This window comes from Arachis ipaensis, chromosome B3 (assembly GCF_059453495.1).
Source record: "Arachis ipaensis isolate K30076 ecotype BB chromosome B3, ASM5945349v1, whole genome shotgun sequence".
NCBI classification, from domain to species: domain Eukaryota; kingdom Viridiplantae; phylum Streptophyta; class Magnoliopsida; order Fabales; family Fabaceae; genus Arachis; species Arachis ipaensis.
Genome location: NC_142438.1, coordinates 140,898,463 through 140,912,749, shown reverse-complemented (window position 1 = coordinate 140,912,749; position 14,287 = coordinate 140,898,463). Strand labels below are relative to the sequence as shown.

The window sequence follows — 14,287 nt, the reverse complement described above, 5'->3', positions numbered from 1 at the left end:
TTACAGACAGATTTTCTGTCTGTATTCAGAGTTTGGAATGGTTTTTCAAGGTTCCAATTATTGACGGAAAATCTGTTGTCAATTACCGACGAAAAATCCGTCGAAAAATCTGTCTCTAATTACTGACGAAAAATCCGTCGAAAAATCTGTTTCTAGTTACAGACGGAAAATCCATCGGAAAGTTTGATGCTCGGAGAAATGGAGGAGAAAATTTACAGAAGGAAAATCTTTCGGTAACTGGTAAAAATTTGTCGGTAATTTTACCGACGGAAAAAATCTGTCGGTAAATAATTTTCGACGGGGCTTTTACAGAGGGACAAAATCCATCGGTAACCAAGAATCCGTCTGTAATATAGGCCAAATCTGTCTGTATTAAGCAATTTTTTAGTTGTGATCTTCTGTTGTAAATCCAGCATATGGTTGACTATTGGAAATATTGACTGAATGGAGAGTATATAATATTGGTGTTTGGAGAGTATATAATATTGGTGTTTGGGTGATTAAGCTGTTATTTGCTGAATTGATTTCTTCTACTTGATTATTGGTAGTAATGTTGTTCAATATCAAAGAATGAGTTGTTCCAATTTCTTAGCATCCTAAAAAGGACAGTAGAGTTAATTTTATAATACTATCCACATTTCTAGATAAGAGATAAAGTTAAAAGTTTAATTACCCTCCATAGTGATATGAATAGGTGATTGGGAATTTGGAAACTTCGCTTGAGATCTCCAATTGAATTCAGAATTTGAGTTAATAGAAAAAGACTCATTAATTTTTGCTGATTGCCTAATTTTTATGATGTTTCCTTGAGTTGGAAGTGTTCATTGAAAAGTTAAATGCAATTCACCTAAAATTATATTTGAGAAGAATTTTAAAACATCAATTAAAATCTTATTAAGAGGAACAATCATAATTTCTTTGAATATTATCTCTCATATTAAATTGTGTTACAGAAATGTATATATATATATTTTTAGAATATTATATAAAATATAGACTTTTAAACATATCATCTAATTGGAAGACTTTTATCTTAAATGATAAATTTAAAAAATTGAAGTGTATATAATTGTTAAATCTTAAATAGTATTATTTTTCATAAATACAAAATTTAATATATATATATATAGAGAGAGAGAAAGAGAGAGAGAGGGGGAAAGAGAAAGAGAGGAAGAGATATAGCAAATTTAGAAATTATTTAAATTGTGATTTACATAAATTATATTTCATCCAAAAAATAATTTAGATGAAAAACTCAATAAAACTATAATAATAACTATATGAAAACAATTTTCATACGCATATATTTTTAAACTTAAATATAAATTAGCCACTAATTGCAGCATTATATTTCAAAATATTTTTGTTAAATGTAGTTCGGTTTTTTAATCTTTAAAAATTTTAATGGCATTATTAATTGTGTCAGATAGATTATTCATAATTTTAAAAAATCATTTTGATATTACTAAAATATATATACTCAACTAATTAGTTGGCTTAGCCGAAATGATTATTTAATTCGAACAAATTATGATTTTAATATATTGAATACAAAATTTGTATAAAAATATAAATTATTTATTGTTTTTGATAGAGATAGTTAGGATAAATTTCACCATAAAATCAAATACAATGTAAAAATAGTGAAAGTGTATTCATTGGTTAAAATTTTTTATTTTAAATAATTTTTTTTAATTAATTATTAGTTGTCACTATTATTTTACTATAAAACAATAATATTTTCATACAGATTATAGAAGATAAAAATGTATAGGATAAAAAGACATTTAATAAATTCATCAAAATATAAAATAAATGTCTAAATTCATCAAAATGTAAAATAAATGTCAAGATTTCGGTACCTGACAATAATAGTTTAAATATAAAAATCTTCGAAAGATACATAATTTTTAAGTTTTAATGTTCAGATATTATAAACTTAAACATCTTAATGCAACATTTGCAATTTATATAGGAAATAAGACATTAATTTTGTATGAACAATAAACAAATTTGTCTTTATTATATTCAAAATTAGTTGTGAGAATTCAATGGAGGAATAAAATTAAGAGTAACAATTATGATTATCTTTTTAAGTTTTATTGTATTTTATAATATTTAATTTAAAAAATATTTATTTCCTGTTAAATTGTGAAAGAAATAAGCAAACAGCATTAAATTGTATTTGTTTACAGTATCTAAAAGCATAAGCTAACTATGAAGGTTGAGTGATTCTGCATTAATAATTTTTTTGGAACAATGATTATTTTAACATATTAAATAGATTTATATGCATTGTCATGTGAATAAGTAGCACATCTTGTTAGAAGCAATGCTAACTTAATCTAAATATTTATAATAATGGCTAACTAAAAAATAAGAGAGAAAGATATCTACAAAGTAGCTGATTTGTTATACTAAGATTGATTTAGTCATTGAGCTATATAGAGAATATGTGTTTATATTAAACGAAGCTATAGATTTTATATTTTTAAGACTCTTAAAAATTGTCTATAACACAATTATACAACAAAAAATTTAAATTTAAATGTAAAAAGTATCATACCTGATTGCATCTTGGTTTTCTGTCGATGGTAAACTGAGTTCTGCATTTTTCTACAGATGACGTATATAGTGTTTTTCTTTTACTTGTCCAATAATAAAGAATATTTTTTTTATGGTAATCGTTGAATGAAAAAAAAGATTGGATAAAATAAATTTTTACATCGAGTGCTACAAAAGAATACATGCATTGAGGTAGTAAAATTGTAAAATATTTATAATGGAAAACATTTGCTAACTAATATTTTTGTGCTCTATGATTTAGTCACCTTTTCTTCTCACATATTATAGCAGATCTAATATTTCTTGTATTTCTTGAGTCTTTCAAATTTATTACATTTAGGTTAGATATAAATAAAATACTGAATAAATGAAATTTACATTGAGATAGTAAGAATGCATGCGGTCACCTGTTGTTTTTCAGTATTTTTTGATAAAAAAATTTACGCAGAGGGAACAGACAAGATTGTTGAATGGTTCATTGTTTTAAGAAGAAGCTTTTTGTGGGGAGCAGAAAGAAATTTCTCCTTTTTTTTTGTTAACACACAATTTGTGAGCACATATTTTTTTTCTTTCTTAATAATGACATATTAATTTGGAATTCCAATAATAATTTTAGAATTGGGACGGCTGGCCTCCAAATTTTGGGACGGTGAGAAAAGAGCTCACACTTAGTTAGTAACATAATTAAATCACTATAAGTTAAATGTTTAAAGATCTTCATTAAATTGTTTGTAAGAAGTAGTATTTTATTTATAACATAGATATGTAGCCTGTGATTATTCTGATGTGATATTTCTATTATTATATATTACATTGTATATAATATTATATATAGAAATTTTTATTAAAATATAAAGATTGAAAATATCATTGTGTTGTCAGATTGCTTCTGCATTTAGGAAAGTAATTAACAAAAGATGTGAAAAATTTTTGTTAATATTTATAGTTTTATTGAAACTAGTTGTGTTACACAATAGAAATCTGATTGTGTTACAATTTAATTAATTAAATCAATAATAGAGAGTAGTCATATAATATATTATGTAAAATATTCTGAATAGAATGCTAGTACTAAAAAAGCTCTTTTATTATTAAATTGTGTCATTTATTTTAAATTAATAAAGTTTATTAAAAAAAGTTTCTTATATTATAAATTTTAATTTTTTACGACAAAAAATATATCTAACAATATTCTTAAATAATTGAATTCTAAATTTGTCATAACTATTTTTTTAATTTAAAAATATAATAAATATGTTATATGAATAAAAAATTAGTATTTTTTTATCATATAAAAAAGAGTACTTTAGAATATATTAGTGTATAAAAAAGAGTACTGTGTTAGAATACATTAATGATAAAAATAGTGATTTTGCACCAGTGACTGTTCTGATGATTAAGTGCTATATTACTTCCAACAATGCCATTGTTGTTGATGAAACCAAAGGGATTACTATTACTATCAGGGAATTTCATCAAAGCATGAGGTGCAATACTAACAATGGGTTGAGATTGATGATGGAAATGATGATCACACTTTGATGACATAATAATGGGATCCTATTTTGACACAGATAATGAAGAATAATATTGGTGATGAAGGGATAGTGTTTGTGTAATTTGAGGAATGTTGGTGGAAGCTTGAACCCTCAATGGTGAATAGATGAATGACAAAAGATGTGAAAAATTACTTCTGCATTTGGGGAGGTAATTAACAAAAGATGTGAAAAAGTTTGATTATGTGAAAAAGTTTGGTTAATATCTATAGTTTTATATTTAGATTCAAAATTAAATATCTAGTTTTATTGAAATTAATTCTGTTATAATTTAATTAATTAGATCAATAACAGAGAGTAGTCATGCAATATATTTATTTATGCATCTATTTTTATTATATAAAAGTCGATACTAAATTAATACCAGATGAGTTTATGTCAAATAGTTATTTTTTAGAGTAAACTACCATTTCTACCCATAAAAGTTGAAAACGCTGACATATATACCTATAGAAGTTAAAAATTACCATTTGTACCCATAAAAGATTAACTTTCGCAAGCAAAATTATCCAAACCCTACATAATTATATAAAATTTACAAACTACCCTTCCCCCTTCTCTTCTCTCACCCTCTAATTCATTTTTAACTCATTTTCTTACTATCTGTAGCACCTCTGTCAGCCGTGAACCACCACTACCATAGCATCATCTCCCTTCCTACTCTTTCTCTCTCACTCACTCACTCTTTCTTTCTTACCTCTTGAACATCAACATAGTTCAGCCACTATCCTCTTCAAAATCACAAAAAAGAATAAACTCAGAACAAATTGAAGAATAGAACATGTATAGATTCAAAATAAAACCCTAATTTTTTAGAACCTTCACAAAAAGTTGTCAATTTCTCAAATTCTATATCACCATTTTCGTTGCAAATAACAACGTAATACTAATTCGATTTTGGCGACACTGGGAGGAGAAGATGATGAAGATGCATCGCTAAGAGAAGAAGAGAGCAGTGACACCGAGAGAAGGAGAAGACGAAGATATGACATTTGAAAAAGGAAGAAACTCAACGCTGAAGAAGTTATGGTTGCAGAAAATAGAGGACTCAAAATTGCTACTTCCTGAAGTCAGAAATCTCCCAAAGAAGAAGAAGAAAAAGAGTGGAGGAGAAGATGGAGCTCGCGACGGCAAAAGGAGGGACCACCATTAATACACAGAAGAGAGAAAAGAATGACAGAGAAGAGAGAAACATCAATAAGGAGAAAAGAAGAAGGAGAAAAGTGCGAAGATGGGGGAGAGAAAGAGAGAGAAGACGGTTGAAGAAGATAGAGGAGAAGGAACACAGGTGAGTGAGTGAGAGAGAGAGTGGAAAGGGGATGGTGCTGCGGCAGTGGTAGTTCACGGCTATAGATAAAGAATTGAAGAGGATGAGACTCACTAAGGGTAGTTTGAAAATTTTATATAATTATTTAGCGTTTTTAATTTTTATAGATAGAAATAGTAGTTTACTCTATTTTTTATTGAATGTAAAATGTTCTTAATAGAATATTAGTATTAAGAAAGTTCTTTTGTCATTAAATTGTGTCATCTATTTTAAATTAATAAAGTTTACTAAAAAAAATTTATATTATAAATTTTATTTTTTTCGACAAAAAATATATCTAGCAATATCTTTAAATAATTCAATTTTAAATTTGTCACAACTATTTTTTTCTAAATTTAAAAATATAATAAATATATTGGAGAGATAAAAAATTAATAATTTTTTTATTATATAAAAAAGAGTACTATATTAAAATATATTAGTATATAAAAAAGAGTATTATGTTAGAATATATAAACTTCAAAGACATTTACAATTTAGAATTATTTACTCCTAATAATTATTAGAACCTATTCAAATCATAATACTTGATTGACAATTGTCATTTTATTTTAGTATTATCAACTGATGAGGTTGGAATATAGCCATCATTGAGGATCTCAGCAATGCTGCCACTTCCGCTGACTGAATTATTCATTTGATGATGATAAAGAGCAAGTGAGGCTGATGATGATGATGATGAAAATGCATTGTAATCAACGAGAGAATCATTTCTACAGCTACCACTACCTCCCCTCATTCCCCCTTGAAAAGCAGCTCCATCACAGGGTTGAGAAGCCATCATCCCATAATTATAATTAGATTGCTGAATAATGTAGCAACCATAATCATTATTATTCTGATGATTGAGTGCCATATTACTTCCAACAATGTCATTCTTGTTGATGAGACCAAAGGGATTACTGTTACTATTACAGAATTTCATCAAAGCATGAGGTGCAGTACTAACAATGGGTTGAGACTGATGATGGAAATGATGATCACACTTTGATGACATAATAATGGGATCCTGTTTTGGCACAGACAATAAAGAAGAATAATATTGGTGATGAACGGGTAGTGTTTGTGTAATTTGAGGAATGTTGGTGGAAGCTTGAACCCTCAATGGTGCACAAAGTTGCTTGTTAGCTTCTCTATTAACATTTATCTTCCCATTACTATTTGTTTGCTTAGTCTCCTGACTTTTCTTCTTAAGATGCATCCGATATTTCTGCAAATCAATAACAGAAATAATTATACAGTGTTCAAATAAATTAGGGTTCAAATAAATCATGTAACATACACAATGCAAGTTTATTATTTGCATTAGTAACATACCTGCAGATGGCTTGCAACATTTTCCCTTGTCAAGTTAGGGATATCCATCAATTCAAGAATTTTCCTTGGCACAGCTTCTGAAAAATTAAAACACTAATAAGCAAACACCCATGCACGTGATTAAAAGGAAGAAGAAGAAGAAAGAGTGGTCGTACTATCAATCCCTAGTTGGAGTACAGCATCGACGAACATTTGATGCCTTTCTTGGGTCCAAATAAAACGTGGCTTTTTGTTGGGAGTGTTGGACTGAACATCATGATCATCTCTTTCGGTTGATAAGCTCCTCTTCCTTCTATTCACTGTTCCTTTGCTTTCATCATCATCGTCATAGAAAACTTCTTTCTGGGTTTTCTCCATCACATTCTGCCATATGTTCATCAAATCTTGCTCGCTAAGAGGTTTAACTAAATTATAACAAGCCCCTTTCTTTTTCATACCCTCCATCACTGCAATTGATGACTCATCATCTGTTGCACACATCACTGCAACAACACCAACACCATAATCATGATTAATTAATATCCCTAATCATCAATAATTGATCATTCAAACAAGGTCGGTAGTCAAAGTTACTTACTTACGACAGGAATATTGAATTCTTGGAGAACATGGTCAAGTAATCGAGAACCATCATCCATTATCCCTGGCATATGAACATCACATAGTACCACATCGAAACACCCACTGCTCTCCCGAAGAAGATTCAAAGCATGAGAACCCTCGAAGCATGTGGTCACTGCATTTATTTGTTTATAGCATAAAGATTACTTTTTTTCAGGAAAAATCGAAACTTGAATTGTTTATAAATAAAGAAACCTTGTTACCTTGATAGTTGCATTGAAAAGCCATATCTTGAATAAGTCTTAAGTGTTCAGGATCATGATCAACGACCAGAAGCCTAGGAGCAGTGGTAGTGGAGAATTGATGATCAAGAATAGGCGGAGGCATAGAATTTGCATTCTGATCAGCGAGAGAATGCGGATTGTTGTTGGCGGCCATAGCAGAAAAAAGAGTGAAGAGTAGAGAGTGCAGTGAACAAGTTTGGATTTAATTAACAGAAACCAGAGAGAATGGTGATATTGTTGTAACAGATTGGAATGGAAAAGAATAAGAGTGGAAAACTTATAAATTTGAGTTGAAAAAAAGGAGACTGTGAAATATGGAAGGAATATGGTGAGCAAAGAGGCAATCACTCACTTTGGATCAAAGCTAGGGCTACCTCACATTCAATGCTACTTCCACCCACCATTAATTCTTTCCAAAATTAACTTGATTGATTTTTAGACTAAATCCTATCATATCTTTTATAATTAATTATATGGATTAAACAATATTTTAATTGATATAAAAATCTCCTTTTATAAGATATTTCATTATATTATTATTTAATTAAGAAAGTGAATAAATTTTAAAATAACTAGATTTAATGTCTTTTAAATTTTTAAATCAAATCAAGTAGTTCTTGTTACATTCGTTACTTTTTTTAAGATTTCAAATTTTATTGTGGAATTATATGAAAATTAGAAATATTATTTCTTCTTTGAAAAACACTATTTTTCTTTTGTTAACCGGTAAGTTTCTGTTTTTGTTTTTGTTTTCAAAATCAAAATTTAAAACTTTTCCCCTAACCAAAGCCAAAAATAAATAAATTACAGGAATTAAAAATAGAAAAAGTTTAGGGGACTAGCGAATTTATTAAAATTTGGATAACACTTAATAAAAGAAAATTGAGTGATTCTTTATCATTAAATAAAATTTCACACTATTAAATACACTATTGATGATTAATTGATGGTGACAATTCACAAAATTTGTTCGTCCCCTAGCAGTCTAGCACTCCTCCTACTAGATTATGATTAGGGTCCCGTGACAAATGGGTATATTTGCTTAAATGTGCACGCAGTCACAGAGTGTACGTGTCCTTTTTAATTCACCAGAAATAATTTTTTAAAATAAAACAAAAATTAAAATTTTATAAACTGAAATGTGAGTAGAAGTAAGGTGTTTTTAACTTTTTTTTTATTTAAATCAAAATTTTTTTGTTTAAACTGGATTAAACTAAAAAGAATAGATGAATGACAAAAGATAAGATAAAAATAACAACTCCACAATTCAATGTTTCACTCAACATATTGAATTTCAACAATAAAAAGTATTCTAAATTAAAAAAAGAAGTGACACTCTTGCAAAATTCAATAAAATTCATAATAATTCATAAATATTCTAAACAACAAATAATATATATTTAATTTAGTGTGTCTTGCCCCCACTAAAATCTAAGTATCAGACATGCGTATTAGACAGACTTTTTTTTTCTGCAAATTTAAATTTAATGTCGTATAATTTATTTTTTTTAGTAGGCTAAATGAATCAAATGCTAGATAAACTATAGGTTAAGTGTAATTTTGGTTTTTAAGATATAGGTCAAAAAAAATTTTTATCTTTAATTTTTTTTTATACATAATCGTTCCTAAAATTTAAAACTAAAATTTAAAATCGTTCTTTTTATTTAAATATTAAAATTTTGGACCAAGTTACTTATAATTAAAAAAATTATAAAAAAAAAAGAGTAGTTCTACTCCTGCAAAAGGAGAAGGGAAGAAGAAGAATGGAGAAGGGAAGAAGAAGAAGAAGTTGTCTACGATATACTTCTGTCTCCGCTTCTGTTGCCATCTCTGTATAGTTATGGTCCCTAAAGTAATGACGAATTTAAAACCAAGTTAAATTTTAAAGACGATTTTGTATAAAAAAAGGTTGGAGACAAAAAAATTTTCGACATATACCTTAGGGACCAAAATCGTACTTAATCCTAAACTACAACTCCTAATTAACTATATACGAAGAGTGAACTACCAATTCGGTCTCTGTCCATTATTTAGAATGATAATGCGATCTCTTAAGATAAAAATGATCTATTTCGGTCCCCGTCTCCTACTTCTGTGACACAACATGATTCTTTTGGGTATTTTTCCGTTAACTTTGAATGGAAAATGCTGACGTGTCAGGTTCAGAAATAGATAGTGACCTAATTATCTCTAAATTTAAACTGGTTAGGAGTTTTTTTGTCTTTATTCTTTAAACAATATCCTTTTTAAATTATATTTTTATTCATTATATTAATATTTTTTTAATAAATTATTAAATATATGGTATAATAAGTATAAATTAATTAATAAATTATTTAAATTTAAAAATATTATTTATTATAAAACTAAATAAATAAATTTCAAATATAATTTTTAAATATATAAATAATAAACATTAAAATACGATCAATACAATAATAATAATAATCCTATGATATACTATTAGTATTATAATTAATTAAATAGATTTTGAGTAAAATATATGTAAATTAATTAAATTTTAATATACATAAAAAATTAATTAATCTGCATTATTCTTTATCTATAACCTTATGACAATATGTATTATTAATAGATTAATAATATTATTGATACGTTAAATTTGTTGAGTTTATAAATAGTCTCCACACACACACACACACATATATATATATATATATATATATATATATATATATATAATGTTTTATTTCATTTAGTATTAGTAACCCACTCATAGTGTATTTTAGTACAAAGATATTAAATAGAATTATTAATTTAGTTTAAAGAGATAAAAAGTTAAATTTATTATTACTTAGAAAAATTGAATAAATTACTATTTATTCCCGTGAAAGATACGAATGCTCACAAATATATCCATCAAACAAAAAAATTAACGTTGTACCCATAAAAGATATACTCCGTATAACAAAAATATTCAAACTTTAATTTTTTTTGTTGATTTTTTAATAAAATTTCTAAATTACCCTCCCTTTATCTTCAACCCTCCCTCCCCCATCCCCCTCTCTCTATCTCTTTTCTCTCCTTGCATAGCCTACACAATCTTCCTCTAAGCAAATGTAGTAAAAGCCTTGTTGAGCCATAAATGTTCGTTGGTCTGATCAAGTTACCAGTCCAACTGTGAGCAAGTTCTTCATCAGCCACAACCTGAATATCATTATCATCTCCTTTGATCATAGTAGGAGTTTGTGAGCAAGTTCTTCATGAGCCACAACCTGAGTATCATTATCATTTCCTTTGATCATAGTCGGAGTTAAGAATACCATCTTTGAATTCTCTATTCTACCGTAAAAAAAATTTGGCGATAACACCAAAAGATCAAACCTTTTTCCTGTCGTATTTTTTAAAAAACTTGTCTCCTTTTCCAATCATATCCTCTGATCTTTCGAACTCTTTCACCGTTGAGTCTAGTACCGTCGAACCCTCCTCCGCGTAAACCCTAGTCTTAGGTCCCAATCGCGAAGGCAAATAGGTAACGAGACACTGGTTGCTCCATCACAAACTCTTCCACCACGCGGTTTTGAATGCACCGGTTCAAGTTCAATGAAGCGAAGGCAGCAGCGTTGTCGTCACGTGATTTATAGCCATGACTGCGGATAGCTCGAAAGGGATGTTGAGAATAACGGAGTAGCAAATCTTTCGGACAAGAGTATTATGGGAGGGAAAGATAGAGCGCACATGAAAAATGTAAGGGTGGGTTTTGTTTCAGGTTTATGGAGGAAAAAGCCATTGGAGTGCGGAGGAGGAAGGGGAGATAAAGAAAGTGAGGACAAAAGAAGAGTGGTTAAAAAGCGTGAGAGTGAGGAAGGTGCACTTGATGAGGTCAGAGGTGGTGGAGAAGGAGAAGGGGACGAATGGCTTTGTCGGCGTGAAGGGTGGAGCGGATGGTGAGGGAGCGAGTGTTAAGGAAGAAGGGGCCGGAGTGGGGGGGGATTTGGAGAGTGAAGAGTGCGGAGGCATGGATGGTAGAGGAGGGGAAGTCGAAGTACAGAGTTTAAAGTTGTGTGAGTGGTGGCTGACTGAATTGACTCAGTGAACGAGTAAGGATCAATAGGTGTCATTACTAAAGAGAGAGGGGGGTGAAGATGAAGGCGAGTACTTTGGAAATGTTATTAAAAAGTCAACAAAAAATTAGGGTTAGGATATTTTTGTTATATGGAATCTATTTTTTATAGGTACAACGTTAGTTTTTTGTTTGATGGGTATATTTGTCAGCGTTTGTATTTTTCATGGGTACAAATAGTTATTTATTCCAGAAAAATTTTACTATATATCAAATAATGTGTTCATTAATTTTTACTTTATTATTATGAAAGTTATCTAAATCATAATACTAATAGTATATCATATGGTTATTATTATTATTAATGTCCGTATTTTAATATTTATTATTTATACATCTAAATATTATATTTGAGAATTATTTATTTAGTTTTATAATAAATGATATTTTTAAATTTGAATAATTTATTAATTAGTTTGTACTTATTATACAATATATTTAATAATTTATTGAAAAAAATATTAATACAATGAATAAAAAATAATTTTAAAAAAGATATTATTTAAAGAATAAGAACAAATAAACCTTTAATCAATTTAAATTTAGAGACAATTATGTTTCTGTCCATTTTTGAATCTGACACGTCAGCATTTTTTCATTCAAAGTTAAAGGAAAAACACCAAAAAAAATGACATTATATCACATAAATAAATGACAAAAATCAAAGTGAATTATTTTTATCTTAAAAGGTTATATTGTTATTCTAAAAAATGGACAAAAATTAAATTATTAATTCACTCATATATAAATGATTTTATATTCTTATAATATAATATCTCGTTCTATTCTCAAAGGATAATGCTATTGAAATAATCTCGTCAAACATAATTAATTAGGTATGCACCAAAGACTATAATAATTAGAAGTATTAATTAGTCGTTTGCCCTTTTATTTATGAACGTCAATTCCAAATTATTGTTATAAAATTTTACAGATGTTAAAGAAATTGTTTTGATCGTCTAATAAAGTCCACCCCTTAGCTTATTGGTTAGTTCGTTGATGGAGAATATATACAAACTCTTTTCCCGGCTTTTGAAGAGGAAATGGATATTGTTACTTCAATGTTACTTTTTTTTTTTTTTTTTGTAAATGTATTTAATTATAAATGTAAAATATTCATATACGGAGTGATATAGAAAATAAGAGTACTATTATATTTTTTTTAAATAACTGTAGAAATAACAAAAAAAATAGATTACATATTCATTATTACTTTAAAAAATATGATTTCAACCAAACTAGCAGAAAAATTAAGAGAAATATAAGGAGGTAGAAAAAAAAATTATAATTATATTATAAATTATGCCATGTAAAATTAGTTTATCGGTACAAAAATTCGTTTTTTTAAACTCATGGTGAAAGTAATTCTAACTCTCCAATGCTATAACGGTTTTGATGGTCGAGATTAAAGAATCCGAGAAATGAATATTAATTGCTTGACTCTTATAGATCTAGTTACTTTTGTGTCAACTTCCATCTTTACACGAATAAAATCTATATTGAAGATAAGATATAGTCCAAAACTTAAGAAGTAACAAGTGTCCAAATTAGCAGTCTAAGCATTTAAAAATTTTCCATTATGATTCCTGAAAATTATTTCACATGCTGTTTTTTCGTCTTTATCAGAAAATCATCTGAATTTAAGTTTTGGACGAGATTAAAAAGACAACTAACATACATATTTTTTTTATAAAATTATCAATCCTTCTTCTTAACTTAGATAGGTCAACTTAGAGTTATCATTTTCCTTAAAAAGAAATTTGTCATTTTGTAAACACGCATTAATTTTAGAAAATTTTAATAAAATTCCTTGATGATATTAAAAGTTTAGTTGGCTATCTTATCTCTGTGTTTGGCCGCCGCTATGTCTTAAAAAAAATCTTTAGTTTTTAACTAAATCAAATTAGTTTCAAGTTCTTAACCATTTTTTATTTTTGATATGCCATTGTGTAACACGTGAAAATGAAATTTTAGGTGTGTAACAGATATTGATAACCTCGATTTGAAAGAAATCCTTAATAACGATCTCGGTAAAGAGAGAAAAGATGGAAGAAAAACCAAAAACTGTTGCATCATTGATTGACGGCTGGAATCAATTTATAAAATTGAGACTACCAATTTTATAATGATAGAGATTTAAAAAAAAAAAAAATTGTCCTACTTCAAATGATTAATCTCATTTTAACATATTTTGTCCCTTTCTGAAATAGTTAGTCACAATTTTTCGTGAAATTAAGGCTTAGTTTAGTAAAGTTTTTATTTTTAGTTTATAAAAATTAATTTTTAAAAGATAATTTTTTAAAAGTTGTAATATTTATGTTTGGTAAATCAAATTAAAAATTATTTTTAATAATCACAAGTAATAACAATTGTATTTAGTAAAATAACTTTTAAAATTTAAAAATACTATAATAGACATAAATGCAAGCATTAAATTTAAAAGTTAGTTAACATATGAGGTTATATTAGACTTTTAAATTTTGAAAAGTACAAGCCAACTTTAAAAAGCTCTATCTTAGGTGCTTTTAAAAATATCTCAATCTTTTAAAAGCTGCAAGCACAAGCACATGATCTTTTTTTATTTACCAAACAT

General features: G+C 27.7%; 1 pseudogene; it reads right to left on the bottom strand.

The window, feature by feature from the left end:
• Positions 1-10,593: 10,593 nt before the first annotated feature.
• Positions 10,594-11,692, bottom strand: LOC148572628 (leucine aminopeptidase pseudogene; annotated as a pseudogene).
• Positions 11,693-14,287: the final 2,595 nt, after the last annotated feature.